Genomic DNA, 17844 nt, shown 5'->3' with positions numbered 1-17844 from the left:
TTCTTCTTGTCTACTGCTGGACTCTTGTGGTTCTTACCTGTGGTAGCTCTTATTCCCAGATCCCAGGCTTAGAGATGCTGGTGTGCAGTTTGGGTGATATATATTCAGATTATTGCTCTTTCAAGGGAAGAGATCTGGGGGTATCTCTCACTCCTTCTTGTTTCTCTTTCTTACTAATTTTTAAATATTGTTCTAGGTGCTAATTTTAAAATAAATATTTTTGTTTGTTTTGGGCTTAGTTATTGTCTGTACTGAGAGCAGTGCAAGATACAGTGTCTAAACTGAGAGAAGTGCATGGTAAAAATGAGCACTTTATTAATTCAGCACCTTAACAGCAGCAGTTCTTAAATTTTATCTTTCATCAGAGTGTTATGGTGGTCTTTGTAAAAATCTCAACTCTCAAAGTTTCTGATTCAGTAGGACTAGAGTAAGGCTTGGCAACTGGACTTTCTAAAGTACTCAATGAATGGTTGATGCTGGTGCAAGGCTCACAATTTGAGAAGCCACTGCGCTATATAAAAGTCAAAGTTTGCTACATATAAAGATGATTAATATCCATTCCTATATCAATAGTTTTTTAACTAGCTGTCTTTGAAATTTAACAAATCATTTGAAAATGATACCAAATTTTAAGCTTGCATTTTCACAGCTTCAAGAAATTGCTTAAAATTAAAGAAACACTTTAACCTGTCGGTTCTAAAGACCTAGAGATTCTGAAAATCAATTTACATTGCACTAAAAAAGATGTATAATGAAACCTATTTGTAATATAGTACAGAAAAAAATTGTAATGAACACGAGTTTATACATGTAAAGGCAAAATACTTTTACAAGAATGAATATAACACAAACAAGTGTTTAGTAAGAAATACAACAGTTCCATGGATTAATTCTTAGATACTATTTCCTCGTATCTGAGAAAGGTGAGAAGTGCAAATATGGGCAATATTAAGATAAAAAGTTAAAGATGATTCAAAATTAGAATGACACTATCATGGAAACTTGGCAAAAACAGTCTGTATAACCAATAGTTTATAGTTTGTCATCTGTATAAATGCTTTATTGAGGAATATGTAGATAATTATACATGCTGATATTTATATTAATATGCTCACTAATAATTGTGCAATTATACTTATTTACAATCTTCACATATTCACATTTTTTAATGTTACCATTGTACCAATTATAGCTCTTGTGCTGTCACAGACACAGACATGCAAACATGTACACACACATGTACACACACATGCACACACAAACATTAATGAAAATACATACTGATTTTTCTGTTTTACCTAAGAAATAAGATACTGAGGCACCGTATTTTTATGATAGAAAAAAATTAAGGGTTTTATTAATAGATGAGTCTTGAAATCATAATCACAATACTGGTGTCAACCTAGCCAGTTCAAAGTGATGCCAATAATTTAATTTTCTTACAAAGCAGAATTTTATTTAAAATAAATTTTAATTATTATGTCAAAGCACTCCAATTTTTACACTTTTTTCCTATGTAAGGTAGGCATTAACATCATCAAAACTGTGGCTTCTCACCTGAAAATCTCGAAGTTTTCTCAAAGAAGCAGGCATCTATTATTAATGCTCAAGTCAATAACATCCACCAAATGCATGATCTAATTTTTAGACATTGCCTGATGTCATGAAAGCTTATACAATCTGGTGAATAAGCTCTTGTTTGGTAAAATAATAATAATAAAATAATTCTTAAGATATAGTCAAGGGAGCAGGGAAGTCTAAACATCATCACTAGAGTACATTAATTTGCCATTTTGTTTCATATTTTAATGTTGCTTCTTCCTAATCTTCATTAGTTTGCAGTACTTATTTCAATATTACTCTCCTTTCTTTCGATATTCACCTCTAACTTAATGACTTTTATCAAAAACGATTACCAAATACTCAGTAGTGCATGGTATTGTGGGGTAAATTAAAATGAGTTCACAGACATGTAAATTGAAAAATATGATAGTGATTTCCTCTAATAATTCTATTAGACAAACACAGTTTGTCTATGTGACAAAGAAAATAATTTCAAAATTTCTCAATCAATTAGAAGGTTTTCACAAATGCATCAGTTGAATTTCAACAGTGTTAATCTCCAGATACCTCCAATTTCTATTTTAACTCTTTTACTCCTGAAATGTTATATTTCCTATTCCATATTTAACACAATGAACAAGGCTGACTCTCTCTCTGTCTTGAGATGTTACTTTTCTAAACTTCAATGTCTCTATTTGTAGAATAGGACAAACTACATCAAAGTGTTGTGGGAAGTTTAAATGAAAAATCTTAAGTGGAAGCACTGATCACTGTGCTTAGTAGACCCTCATTAAAATATTGGCTGAGGCTGAAGCTGCGCTAACCCTCTGTAAGGATAATATTTAAGAAAAAAAATTGCAATTAATGTGCACTAAATTCAAGATTTGCCCATGAAGAGATTGGTTCAAACATGGCAGAGTGAGAGACATCCCCATATCTCTCCCCTTGAAACAACAATAAGCTGAACATCTAAAACTCAACAACAACAAAAAAAACACTCAAACCGCACACTAGGATGTCTGAGTGTGGAATCTGTGCATAAGAACTACCACAGGTCAGACACCCAAGTGTCAGGCAGGGGACTGGGGAATTAAAGAAGCTGCCTCTCCAAACTGGAGCTCCCTGTATGAGGAGGAGTAGGAGAGAAGGTGCAGCAAATCCCTGAATAGCCCTGTCTGATAGAGCTGGGAGTTCCCCATGGCCAGTGGTAGTGCCCAGTCATCAGGGCAAAGGCAGAGAAACCGGGATGGCAGAAAAGTGGGGAAAGCAGAGAAACAAAAGTTGATTTTTACCAGCCATGGTTGCAAAACCGAGGCTAAGCCTCAGCGCATATCCCACAACCCAGAGGGCACCTCACCACATACCCTCCAGGAACAAAAACTACAAAGCCCCAGGGGAATCTGAGCAAAAATACTGAAGCTGTCACTAACACTGACAGGAACTGAGACTGAGGGTAACGAGTATGATAAAACAACTATAAAGAAAAAAAAGACATTATTAATACTTTATATAAAGCAGAGATCCAAGAAGTTTAGATACTACCTACTGGAACCCAAAAGAAAAACACCTTCTTTGCAACAAGCTAGGGACCACAATAAATAATAAGTCTCTTTGGGTGGGGGGGGGAAGCAGAAAACACTTCTATTAATACCCAGGCAGAGAAATAGTACATTAAACACCATGAAAAACCAAGGTGACAAGGCATCTCAGAAAGAAAGAAAGTAGTCTCCATAAAATAAGCTTATAGACATAGAAATATGCAACTTAAATGACAGAGATTTCAGGATGGTACTTCTGAAAAAAACTCCATGGGATCTGAAATGATCATATCAACAATTTCAGGAATTGAAAAATGACTATATGAGCAGAATGAGTTATTTAGCAAGGAGATTGAAACCCTCGAAAAGAACCAAATAGAATTTGGGATACCAAGAACACACTGTGAGACATGAAAAATTAAATAGCAACCTTGGGAAATAGAGTTGACCAAATATAGCAATGAATCAGTGATTAGAAGACAGAAATTTAGAAGTATTTCAGAAGAAAGAAGAGAGAAACCAAAGAATGGAAAATAATGAAAGAGAAATACAAGAACTAGCTGATACCATCAGGAGAGGAAACATTAGGATAATGGGCATTATTGAAGGGGAGAAAAAAGAAGCAGAGATTAGAAAGCGTTTTCAGACAGAGAGTTGACAAGAATTTCCCTAATCTAAGGAATGAGCTGGAGCTTGGAATTCAAGAAGTCACTAGAACAACCAATCATCTCAACCCAAAAATGCCTTCACCAAGACACATTGTATTAAAATTATCAAAAATCAATGACAAAGACAGAATTCTCAGGGCAGCAGGAAAAAGAAAATGGTAGCCTATAAAGGAAAACCCATTAGAATATCGTTTGACTTCTTAACACACCCTACAAGCCAGAAAGGAGTGGAATCAAATATTCAAACTATTAAATTAAAGGAACTACCAGCCAAGAATAATGTATCCAGCTAAGCTCTTCCTTAGATATGAAGGAGAAATTAAGATCTTTCCTGACATAAAACAAACAAACAAACAAACAAACAAACAAAATTGAGAGAATTCTCTACTACAAAGCCTGCACTATAGAAAATACTGAAAAGGTTCAGCTCACCTAAAACCAAATGACCAAAAAATACACATAATTAGGAGAAAGGTGAATAGCAGGCTGATAGAGTCAGAGGATTACAACCCTTACTAGGAAGAGGGCATTATAACCTTAATAATAATAAGAGATTTGCTACAGCAAGATAATAAAGAATGGTCAGCATACATAGGGCCAAATTGAAACTATACACACACACACACACACATACATATATAAAATTATCTTTTACATATTTGTAATGGTAACCACACACCAAAGATTCAGAACTGAAGCATATAACATAAAACAAAAATAACCAGAGAGAAAACCTACAAAAGTCAACCAAAATAAATAAAATAAAAACACAAGGACAAGGAAGCAATGGGAACACTGAGCTATAAGAAAGCAAAAGGTAAAATGGTTATAAGAAGACCTCATATTTCAATAATAATCCTCAATGTAAATGGACTGAACTCAACAATAAAAAGGCACAGAGTTGCAGAATGGATCGAAATACAAAACCCAACCATATGCTGTCTCTGGGATACACATCTCAGCTCCAAAAACAAATATAAACTCAAAGTGAAAAAGTGGAAAATGATATAAGCAAATGGGATTCAAAGAAAAGTGGGAGTAGTTGTACTAATATCAGATGAAATAGACTTCGAAATAAAAAAAAAGAAAGATAGTAAAGGGAACTTCATAATGATAAAGGGAATCATGCACCAAGAAAACATAACACTTATTAATATCTATGTTCCCAATCAAGGAGCTCCAAAATATATAAAGCAAGTACTAAGAAAACTAAAGGGAGAAAAAGACCAAAACAATATCTTAGGGGGTACCTAAACACACCACAATCACATATGCACAGATCATCCAAACAAAAAATTAATAAGGAAATGACATCCTTACATGATACATTAGACCAACTGGACATAATTGACATTTACAGAGCCTTTTATCCCAAAACATCTGATTAATACATTCTTCTCTTGTGCACATGAAACATATTCAAGGATTGAACACATACTGTGATACAGAAATAGCCTGAACAAATATAAGTAAGTTGAAATTATACCAACCATATTCTCTGATCATAATGTTTTGAAACTAGAGATCAACTATAAAAAGAAAGTGAAAGAACCAGAAATACATGGAGATTAAACAACATACTACTGAAGAATAACTGGGTCAGACAAGAAATAAAAATGGAGATCGAGAAATATATAGAAATGAATGATAATGATAGTACAACATATCAAAGGTTTTGGGACATGGGAAAAGTGGTCATAAAAGTAAAGTTTATATCATTACAGGCCTACCTCCAGAATCAAGAATGAGTCCAAATAAAGAACTTAACTATTCATCTTAAAAGACTAACAAAGGAAGAACAAATGAAGCCTGGAGTCTGCAGAAGGAAAGAAATAATCAAAATTAGAGCAGAATTAAATGAAATTAAAAACAAACAACAACAACAAATAGAAAAAAATAAATGTAACAAAGAGCTGTTTCTTTTTGAAGGTTAATAAAATTGACAAACCCCTGGCTAGATTCACTAAAGGAAAAAGAGAAAGGCCACAAATAAACACAATTTGGGATGAAAGAGGGAAAATGACATAGACACCAAAGAAATACAAAAGATCACATAATAATTTTATGAAAAAGTATATAACACCAAATTTAATAATCTAGAAGAAATGGACCAGTACCTAGAAAATCTTCCTAGACAGAAGAACTGGAAAATCTAAATAGGCTGACCAGCAATATGGAAATGGAAAGAGTGATCAAAAACCTACCAAAAAGTAAAAGTCCAGGACCAGATGGCTTCATCAGTGAATTCGACCAAACATTCAGAGACTGAATACCTATTCTCCTCAAGATCTTTCAGAAAGTCATAGAGGAAGCAATACTTCTTAACTTATTCCATGAGGTCAATATTACCATGATACAAAAACAAAGTAAAGATAGCAAACAACAACAACAACAACAAAAACTACAGACCAATATCTTTCATGAACACAGATGTAAAAAAAAAAAAAACCTAAATATATTACTAGCGAACTGAGTACAGCAACATATTATAAAGATTATACACCACGATCAAGTGAGTCTCATCCCAGAGGCACCAGGATGGTTCAACATATGCAAATCAATGAATAGGATACACCATATAAATGAATTAAAAGTTAAGAATTGTATAATCATATCAATAGATACAGAATAAAACCTTCAATAAGATACGGCACTCATTTATGATCAAAACACATAAGAAAATTGGTATAGAAGGAAAGTACCTTAACATAATAAAGGTCATATATGACAAACTCTCAGCCAACATTATACTTAATTGTGAAAAACTAAAAACCCCTCTAAGATCAGGAACAAGGCAAGGCTGTCCACTATCGCCACTGTTATTCAATATAACATTGGAGGTCCTAGCAAGTCCAATCAGGCAAGAGAAAGGTTTAAAATGCATCCAAATAAGAAACGATGAAGTCATACCGTCACTATTTGCAGATGGCATGATTCTCTATATAGAAATCCCCAAGGACTCCACAAAAACACTACTAGAAACAAAAGCAAATACACTAAAATTTCTGGGTACAAAATCAATGTACAAAAATTCATAGTATTCCTATACTCTAATAATGAAGTATCAGAAAAAGAAGTGGAAAAAATAATTCCTTTTGCAATTTCAACAACAACAACAACAAAAATACCTAGGAATATATTTAACGAAACATAAGAAGGACATATATAATGAAAACTATAATACCCTATTAAATGAAATCGAAGAAGATACAAAGAAATAGAAACATATTCCATGTTCTTGGATTGGAAGAATCAACACAGTTAAAATTTCCTTATTACCTAAAGCATAATACAGATTTAATGCCATCCCCATAAAAATCCAATCGTCATTTTTTAAAGAAATAGAACAAAAAATTTCAGCATTGTATGAAAGCGCAAAAGACGCCGAATTGCTGAAGCCACCCTGAGACAGAAGAACAAAACTGGAGGCATCACTCTTCCCAACTTTAAATTATACTACAGAGTTACAGTAATCAAAACAGCATGGTATTGGCAGGAGAACAGACATTCGAGCCAGGGGAACAGAATCCAGAGTCTAGAAGTAAACCCATATTTATATGGGCAAATAATTTTTGACAAAAAAAGCCCAAAACTTATATTAGAGAAAGGAAAGTCTCTTCGGTAAATGGTGCTGGGAAACTGGAAAGCCACCTGCAAAAGAATGAAATGTTGTCTATCACCATACACCCAAATTAACTCAGAATGGATTAAGGATCTGAATATAAGACCTGAACCAATAAATTGCATAGAAGAAAAGATAGGAATTAAACTCATGGATCTTGGACTTAAAGAGGATTTTACGAACTTGATTTTAAAGGCAAGAGAAGTAAAAGCAATAATAAATGAATGAGACTACATTAAACTAAAAAGCTTCTGCACAGTAAAAGAAAACATGAAAAAGGTAAAGAGACAACCATCTCAATGGGAAAACATATTTGCAAGCAACACTTCCAATAAAGGCCTAATATCCAAAATATACAAAGAACTCATACAACTCAATAACTACAAATATCAAACAATCCAATCAAAAAATGGGTAGAGGATCTGAAGAGACATTTCTCCCTAGAAGACATACAAATGGCCAAAAATATTTGAAAAATATGCTCAATGTCGCTAGCTATCAGAGAAATGGAAATCAAAACCACAATGAGATACCATCTCATACCTGTTAGAATAGCTATAATCAACAGGACAAGTAATAACAAATTTTGGAGAGGATGTGGAAAAATTGGAACTCTTATACACTGTTGGTTGGACTGCAAATTGGTACAGCCACCATGAAAAACAGTATGGAGGGTTCTCAAAAAATTAAGAATTGATGTATCATATGATCCAGCAATCCCTCTACTGGCTATTTGCACACTGATGTTCATAGTGGCATTATTCACAGTGGCCAGGACATGGAAACAACTGAGTTATCCTATGATAGATAACTGACTAAAGAAGCATTGCTACATATATGCTAGGATATTACTCAACCATAAAAAGAAATACCATTTGTAACATCATGGATGGACTTTTAAATAATCATACTAAGCAAAATAACCTATCAGAAAATGTCTAAAGTCATGTGATATCACTTATATGTGGGATATAAACCTTAAGGTAACAAACGAACAGGACAAATAGAGACTCATGGACATGGAAAATGGACTAGTGATTACCGGAGGGGAATGTGGAGGGAGGAGCGAGAAAAAAATAAATACATAAGAAGAATTTAAAAAAAAATCAAAAAATAAAACAAATTGAATCTCAATATCTAAAAAAAAATTAAAAAAATAAATGGAACGTACTGATACAAAAAAAAATGATTTCCCAAGAAATTTTTAAAGAAATTTATTCTGGTAACAGATTGAAGGATTTATTTAATGTAGAAAACATTAATTAAGGTTTTATAGTATTGTGTTTTTATTTTTTTCTGATAATCAGACCAAAAAACAACATTTCAGTTTTGTAACTGAAATCTCTGATTATTTCAAGGTAGTTGGAAGATTTCAGGTTCACCCTACTTGAGTCACATTTTTCCCTTAAATTTAATTTAGGCTACATTTTTATTACCATAGAGAATTGCACATTTAAAGTGAGTGCTTTCTTTAAAAAATAAATTTTAAAAAAAGGAAAAAAAAGTCTTAATTTTTTTCTGGAAATATCAGCCTTATTTTATCAATGCTGAAATTCCTTTACCCACTATTTGTCACAAATATTTATGGATCCCTATAGAATAGCAGATATTGAAGCAAAAACACTGTAGATAATTTTTTTTTATTTTTGCTAATAAACTTAGACTTAAGAATTTTTTAATCTTCTATCATAAGAGTTTTAGTTTGAATAAAGAATTTAATATGTTCGCTGAATATAAAATTTAGAATTATTATAAGATTATGCCTCTGCTGAGCCTGGGTCTATACAGACAAAGTAGTTTGATGCCTTTATTAGCATGAAGACATATATTTCCTTCAAAGCTTGAAACAAACAAACAAAAAAAATTGTGTGATCTAAATTACTGTAATGGTGCCCAAACCAATCAGAACTGCATAAGTAATTTCTCATCTCTGTACTTCCAGCAAGCAACAGATCATTCTGATTTTCTCCTCGTTTCTTTCCTATCTGATCCTATCCTTATACATACTCATAGTCAATGATATTCCTTTAGGGGAAAAACTATTTTTAAGATTGACTGCACAAAGCCCAACAAAAATCAACAAATAACATTAAATGCAGTTGTCTAACACTCTATTCCTATGAATGTTTAAATATTTTGAACTCAGCCAGAGGAATCTTGTAATGTGAAGAAACAGAAATAATAAGGAAATTAAGAACTATTTTCTAATATCTTGCAATTCTAAAATCTTGTAATCGAACTTGACCAAATCACCAAAACTTGCTGTCCTAGATTCCAATTCAATTAAATTGTTTTTTCTTTTAATGATTCACTTCTTTGGATAAAGTAATTTAAGAATTGACATTACAACATTTGATTTTAATGATGTTATATTCAGTTTAGTAGCATGTTAACAATTTCTGCATTTGACCTGTACCTGTCTTCATGTTTGCTTTCAATGACTTTAAGGGACATGCCTCTATCCCCTGAGCAGCTGCATCTATCAGTTCCCTTAAGGATTGCAATTATCCTAATCTGAACTGATCACTGGGGAAAATCACTTTGCTCACTGCTTTTGCGTCCACTGCTACCTCTCAGCCATAATTTAGTTAGCATGTGAAAATACCATATTTTTTATACAACATTGAAATTACTTTCTGTTCTTGGTTACTGACAATGAATTCCATCTTACTTTCAGTTAAAGGATAGTGGATTTTGAACACTATTGGACATTGATGTATACTGCTTTATTGCCTCAGCTACAACTTTCCAGAAGATGCATTCTTACCTGGATACTTATGTGTTATTTTCTCCCATTTGCCTAAATGTGGTCTCTGTGGTTAGCAAAATTTTATTAATGGAACCTCATGGCTTTTTAAACTTTGTCAGCTCTTTCAAAAATCTAAAGTATTTATAAGCTGCATTTTCAGGTCTAGATAATTATCTATTTACTTTTCAATGGAATAAAACATGTTATAAATGGCAGTTCTACTTAGTTCTACTAGTATGTCTTCTCCTGCTTAGACTTTATAAGTGTTATATATACTATGCTATGCACTGAAGCCAAAATATATAGACACAATTGTGCTATTATTCTCATAGATGTATAGTACCCTGAATAAAATAGAAATATAAAACAAGAACAAATTACTGAGGTCCACTTTAAATAAAAGAGTGACCTTAAAACTGTATTACTTTTGTGATACTGACATTCCCATTGGTATATTCTGCATATAATTTTAAAGCTATGTATGTCGTTCGGATGGCATGGTGTCTTTTTGCAATACTGTTTGTGTCCAAGCAGATACAGGTTTGTAGAAAATGTGTCTAGGGAGCCATAAAACTGGTTGAAAACATATTTCTTCATGATATTTTAGCACTTTAAAAATTTCAATCACAGGAGAAAATGTTTTGCTATAAACATCGTAAAAGCCTTATATAGGCAAAGGCTTCCCACAGCACTTATTTAAATAATTTTAAGTGCTAGAATAGACAAGTTCTTCTCTAGGCTAAAGTTAATTTTTCATTTTCTTGATTTTCAACCAAGTTTTGATCCTTTAAGTGTAATGTAACCTCTAAGCTAGTATGATAATGAATAATCTTGCTGCCAATTTGCAGTATTACGATGTTTACCAAAATGAAGCCAGAAAATGCATTTTCCCTTCAGCATAGGTTTTACTCTTTCTGCACAAGGTATTGTTTGATGACTATAATTTAACAAAGAAAAATGACATTTTACATACTCAATGTGTTGTATATGTTTATGCATGCACGTGTGTGTGTGTTCTCTCTTACCATTCAAAATAAAGTAAAAAGGGCACCTTCCACATTCTTGATTTATCCCAAAAAGTTTATTCTCTTGTATACATTTCAATAATCAATTCTATAACTGGCACCTTTTCTCAGAATTTTCTAGTGGTTCTCAATTTTTTTTAAGTATTACAGGTATGATCGTGAAATGTAAAACCTCTACCAACTACTTCTTATCCAGCTGTTTTTCTATAAACTATGTTACGTAATGGCCAAAACATTGAAAACATTTAAACATCTTATAAACATTAGTCATTTCTCCCTGCTTATCAAAGATGTACACACTATTGAAGAAAAAAGATATAGCATGATTTTTGTTTTTCTTTGAAAGAGAAAAAATTAATAACTAGAGTCTAATCTGTGTTTTTAACTATCACTTTTACTCTTAGCTCCAGTACGGCACTTTCCATGTCTTACTGGACACTTTCTCTGAAATATTCCATCATGACATGCAACTATTGAGAAAGCGAACCTATCATTTTATTAAAGTCATTTATCTCCTAACCATAGGCCTAAAACAAATATGACTTCATATTGTGGTCCTTATTTTTGTCATTTCCCCATTACTTACCAAGACTTGAATCCTAATCACTTTGACTTTTCTCATTCTTTTGCCTCTTTCACATTTAATCTGTAAACAGTTCCTCTTAATACTAACTTTAAAATATCTCCTGTTCCAACCACACACTTAGATAGTTAAAATAGGCACCTTAACTGAAGTCCAAAGCTTTAGTCTTCTGTAAACTATTAAATTTTGGACATTAATACTAGATTAAATTTACAAAAATCAATTTCATTCTCTGTGAACAAAACAACAGGCCCTCAAGAACCTCCATAGTTTTACCTTACCTTTTGTACTTCATTCACAAATACTACCCTACAAAAAGTCAGTTGTAATCAACCTGTTTGACTCCCTGCTACCTATTATTTAAAAAGATTTCTCATTTACATAGGTTTTCTTCACTATACATGTCTAAAATATTACCCATCCCCTACACATTTCTAAATATTATTTATCCTTTAAGATTGTAAATCAATGTTCTCATTAAACCTTTTCCTGACTATCTCAGCCCATAATAACCATACATATAGAAACTTGTACTATATACTAAAATACATCTCTCATAATGTTATTTCTTAAATTTTTATCAGTAATTAAATATTCATATGTTAATGCCTATATCCCTAATTAGACGTTAAAGTATTTGAGAGGGGGGACTGTTGTCTACTTACAGTTCTCTCTGTTCTTTGCAAAGGCTACAATTTTGCCATACATGTTGTTAACATGCAATACACATTCATGGTTTGACTTCTAAGTTACATAAGATGGGGAACAATAAGACTGTTTTAAAGAGGTCAGTGCTATCTAGAGAGCACAAGACTTAACATAAAAATAAATAGATCCCTGGATCCTGAATCCTTGGAAACTTCCAACGATCCCCAATTTAAAGAAAGTGCACTCAACAGGATAAATGTATTTTGTTGTTTGAATAGGATTGTTAAAAATTGAAGACATGGCTAGTGGTCAGAAAAAAATCATCAATGGGAATAGAATTTTGAGGTGTTGATTAATTCTGGAACAGATTCCAATTTCCTGAATTCAAAATGAATATATTTTTATAAACGGAAAAGAAAATGTATGATTTTCCTAGCATTACTTGAAAGCATTTCTCTAAAGCAGCATGCTATGCTTGGTGGCAACTAGGTTCTTGTTCTCTGACAGTTGAGTACATCCTTTATAATAACATACTATTGACGATTTAAGCTAGAGTTATTCTTCAGTGCAACTTTTAACATTTTAAAAAGTGAATTTTACAATGTAGATTTTAAGCTCTTGTATACTTGTTCTTTATTATATACAATAAAGTATAATTTAATCTTGAATACACTTCGAAAGGCTAACCATGGTTGTATATAACTTGAGAAGTGTCTACACATAAAACTATTTTGATCCTTTTTGCTGAATCAATTTAGTATAAAACATTTAATAAATTGAGAAAAAAATAAATCAGTTATTTTAGAGAGTTGACATGTTTTCAGATTAAATTAGTTGCCCAATTCAATTTTAATGACCAAACTCTGTGTGTGCATATGCATGTGTGATAGTCAAGTGCATATAAAACTTGAAGCCATTTTCGATTCTACCAAGAAGTATATTACAAGTATGAAATATTTTTTTCTATGTAAAATGAAAGACTCTCTGTAACTTTGAAGTATTTTTTTAATTGAATTACAACTGGGAAATTCAATTATTGTTTTCCTTTGGTTGATTCTAACTTCCCAGCTTTATCAAATTGTACATCATTTGGAAAATAGGTGACATCTATTTCTAGTATCTTTAAAAAAAGATAGTTTATGAATCCTTTTTTTGTTGTATTTTATATGCAGAAAGGTGTAATTCTATGCTGCAGTATCTCTGTATACAATCAAGGAACTTACACATAAATGTATTTAACTGCCTTTTGTCTTTTATCTATCTTCAATATTATATATATAGGAATATCTTAAACCTTTTTTCAAATCCATTCAGAAATACCAGGATAGATATAGCTATATGCTGTTATTTAGAGCTTAATAGATATCATATGGTATATATATATATATATATATATATATATATATATATATATACATACACACACACTTTTTGAATAAGCACAATATTTTTTTGATATTGTAATTAAAGATAATTAAAAGGCAGTGATGTTTCTAAATTGTACATAACATTTTAAATATGCTCTATCTATTATATTTGCAATTAACTCTTTGGGCTTCAACAATTTTCAAGAGGTTGTTATAACCTAAAAGTTAAGGGGTATGTACCTGTGTTAGCTATACAAACAGAACACAATCCAAATAGTTAATCACTCTTTTAAGACCCAAACTACTATTGAAGCCATGCATAAATATCCAGCAGAGACAAGGATGATTTTTTTTCCTTTCATGAGGAAGATAAAATTATCTCATGGGAGCTACTGTTCTTTTCCATTACTAAAACCACAGAGAAGCCTCTAAAATTTAACCATTTATAGTAACAATCACAACTTGTTTTTTGAATCATTAATCATGCTTACAAATATTTTTTGCTTGCATAGTAAAAATAATCTAGAATTACATAGATTGGGAAAAAGATTTAGCTTAAAAAAAACTTAAATATAAATCCTCAAATGTAGATATATGAATTTTTATTTCAAAAAGACATCTTGTCATTCCCACAAGCTGGAAAGCTAGCCCCACATATAAGCACAAATCAGAAATGGGAAAATATAACTAGATATGTCTTAGGAGCAAAGCCAGCCTTTGTTAAAAAATGAATACATCCTATATATTCTTAGAACATCATTCAACATTCATTAAGTAGGTGTTTTATCAAGAGAGGGAAAAAAAAGAAAAACTTTAAGCGAGTTTCCAAGAGACTAGTCAAGATGGTGTAGAAGCTAGATGCTGTGCACACTTCATTTCATGACCGCACCAAAATTGTAACAGTACTGCAAAGCAACCAGCACATGAAGTTGCCTGAGGTCTGGATGAACAGAAACCCTACAACTAGGGACAGAAATAAGAGGTCATGTAAGTCTATGGCCATGCCATTCTGAACAAGTCCGATCCCATCTGATCTTGGAAACTAAGCAGGGTCGAACTTGGTTAGTACTTGGATGGGAGACCACCGAGGAATACCAGGTGCTGTAAGCGTTAAAAATCAAAACTAAGAGATTGTAAACTGGCAAGGTCCTTGCAATCTGTGAGGTCAACCAAGGATTGCCTCGCCTAAAAATAAAATAAAATAAAATAAAATAAAATAAAATAAAATAAAATAAAATAAAAAGTAAGAGGTCAGCTCAAACTGGTAGGAAGAGTAGAGACGCAAAATGGCCTGGTCCCAGAATTGCATGTGGCCATTGAGATTAGGAAGGGCTATCTTGGCTGAAGAGCCCTCTCGCCTACCTAAGGAGTGAGGGGCCCCAGCCCAGGGTTCCAGTGCTGGGGAGAGAAGTCCCCACAACCTTTGGCTGATGGACTCACTTGCTCTAGGCTCCAGTACTGGGTCAGCTGCTCGAGGAACACCAGGAACATACAGGAAAATACTGACTCGCTGGGCCTCAGGACAAGGGCTGGAGGAGTGGCTTTCTCCAAGACAATAGAGCTGGCAGCATCCATTGTTCCTTGGTTGAGCCCTCCCCACTCCCATTGTGCAGACACAGGCACAGTCATAGCTGAGTCTCCATCAAACTGGATAACACAGGTTGCTCTGCCCAGGGGATTCCCTGAGACTTTGTCTCTCCCAACTTGAGAGCTTACCTAAGCAGGTTCCAGTGGTTTATTCCATACAAATGGCACATCTTGGCTCTTGCTGTGTACCTTCCTAAAACCTTTCAAAGGCTTACAAAACCGATAGAAGCAGCATCTGGCCTCAGCATGCACTGTACTTCTTGCTTAGCAGCCCCAAGGCCCACACTAGCAGCAGCCAGCTTCAGATTCTGGCTTAGCCTCTCAAGGCACCTATAAGCCCAGCATGGGTGGCAGGCATCTATGAATTGCTTGGTGACTCTTACCAGGTAGTCCCAGAGGTGCTCAGGCTTCGGATGAACTTGGTCTGCAGCTAGAACCCTCCCAAGACTGTGCTATTGGTTTCTATAGCACACCCACTACATAAAGCCACTCTAAGACACAGAGACTTAGGAGCCCTACATTATATGTAGAAAGAGACAGAACTGAAGCCAAAATGAGGAGACAATGAAGCATGTGCCACATGAAAGAACAGAACAAAGTTCCAGAAGAAGAACTATACAAAATGAAAATAAGCAATCTACCAGATGCAGAATTCAAAACACTGGTTATAAGGATGCACAATGAACTTAAGGGAAGAGTAGATGAACTCAGTGAGGACTTTAACAAAGATATTTTAAACACATAAAAACAGAGATAGAAAACATAAAAGGGGACTAGTCAGAAATAAAGAATGCAATATCTGAGATGAGCAGTATATTAATTGTTATAGATCAAATGACCTATATAGAGGATAGGAGAGTCAAGGATAGTCAATCAGAATGGCAAGAAAAAAGAAGCCAAAACTATAATAATAACTTAAGGAGCTTATGGGACACTATTAAAGGTAAAAAATATCCATGTTATAGGGATGCCTGAAGGAAACAAGATTTTGAAGAGCTATTTGAAGAAATATTGATAGAAAACTTTCCTAACCTGGTGAAGGAAATAAACATATAACCCTAGGAGGTTCAGAGAGTCCCAAACAAGATGAATTCAAAGAGGCCCACACCAAGACATGTCATCATTAACATGACAAACATTATATACAAAGAGAGAATCTCAAAAGCAGCAAAAGAAAAGCAGTGAGTTACCTACAAGGGAGTTCCAATAAGACTTCCAGCTGATTTTTCAACAAAAACTTTGCAGGCCAGGGGGCTCTGCACAAAATATTCAAAATTATGAAGACCCAAGACCTACAACCATTATTACTCTACCTAGCAAAGCTATCATTTAGGATAGAAGGACAGAAAAAGAGCTAAAGCAGCTTATCACCAGCAAGCCAGTATTACAGGAAATAATGATGAAAATTTTTTAAGAAGAAAAAATATGTATCAAAATATGAATATAGAATGGCAATAACTGCATATCTATCAAAAAGTACTTCAATGGAAAAATAATTAAATGCTCCAATCAAAAGATAGGATGGCCGAATGGATAAGAAAACAACACCCTTACATAGGCTGCCTACAAGAGACTCGTTTCAGATTAAAACACAAACGCAGATGAAAAGTAAAAGGATGGAAAAAGAGATTTCATGATGAACCTAGAGGGTATTGTGCTGAGTGCAGTAAGTCAGATAGAGAAAGACAAATGACATATTATTTCATGTACATGTGGAACCTAAAGAATAAAATAAACAAAGACAAAACAGAAACAAACTCTGATACAGAGAAACTTATGAGGGTTACCAGGTGTGAGGGGAGTTGGGAGGATTTGTGAATAAGGGGAAAGAGATTTAAAAGTGCAAATTGGTAGTTCAAAATTAGTCATAGAGGTATAAAATACAGCATAAGGAATATAGTCAGAAATATAATAATAATATGTACAGTGTCAGAGGGGCACTAGATTTTTCAGGGTGATCACTTTGTGAATAATATAGATGTCTAACACTGTTTGTACACTTGAAACTAATATAATATTGTATGCTAACTGTAACTGGCAAATAAAAATATTAAAAATAATGAAATAAAGTGAGTGTCCATTGATTTAAAGTTGTCTTCTGTGTAACATAAGAATAAATAAGTTTCTTTTACTTTCTGATTGTTTCTGAGCTATTATCACCCCTCATCTCTGTAATTCAGGCATTGGTACAAATTATAGTAAGGGAAAGTGAAATCTTCATTAGGTTGAAGTGTCAATATTATCAATTAAAATAAATTATCCTGGAGAATATGAAAATAGGAAAGTGATATAATTACAAATTTTGTGTATCATTGTAATTCAACAATTGTGACAAAGAACGTAAAAGCAAATTAAACTCTATTGAGTGGGATCTCAAGTAATATGTTGCATGACAGCTATATGCTTGTGAATGGAAAAGACTATTTGTTATGTATCACATTCTAGCTAATGTATCTATATTTATTTTATGTAGTAAAATATACTTCAATACCTT

The 17844-nt window shown here is 33.2% G+C and overlaps 1 protein-coding gene and 1 pseudogene across 11 annotated transcripts in view; one reads left to right on the top strand and one right to left on the bottom strand.

Annotated features, from left to right (window-relative positions):
• Positions 1 to 17844, bottom strand: part of DACH2 (dachshund family transcription factor 2) — a 667650-nt gene that overhangs the window by 35410 nt on the left and 614396 nt on the right. The window lies entirely within an intron of this gene.
• LOC118607894 lies at positions 14755 to 14873 on the top strand (annotated as a pseudogene).

Source organism: Rousettus aegyptiacus, unplaced genomic scaffold (genome assembly GCF_014176215.1).
Source record: "Rousettus aegyptiacus isolate mRouAeg1 unplaced genomic scaffold, mRouAeg1.p scaffold_m13_p_9, whole genome shotgun sequence".
Classification (NCBI taxonomy): domain Eukaryota; kingdom Metazoa; phylum Chordata; class Mammalia; order Chiroptera; family Pteropodidae; genus Rousettus; species Rousettus aegyptiacus.
Note: the sequence above shows the minus strand (reverse complement) of the source record. Positions and strands in the feature narration are given on the sequence as shown.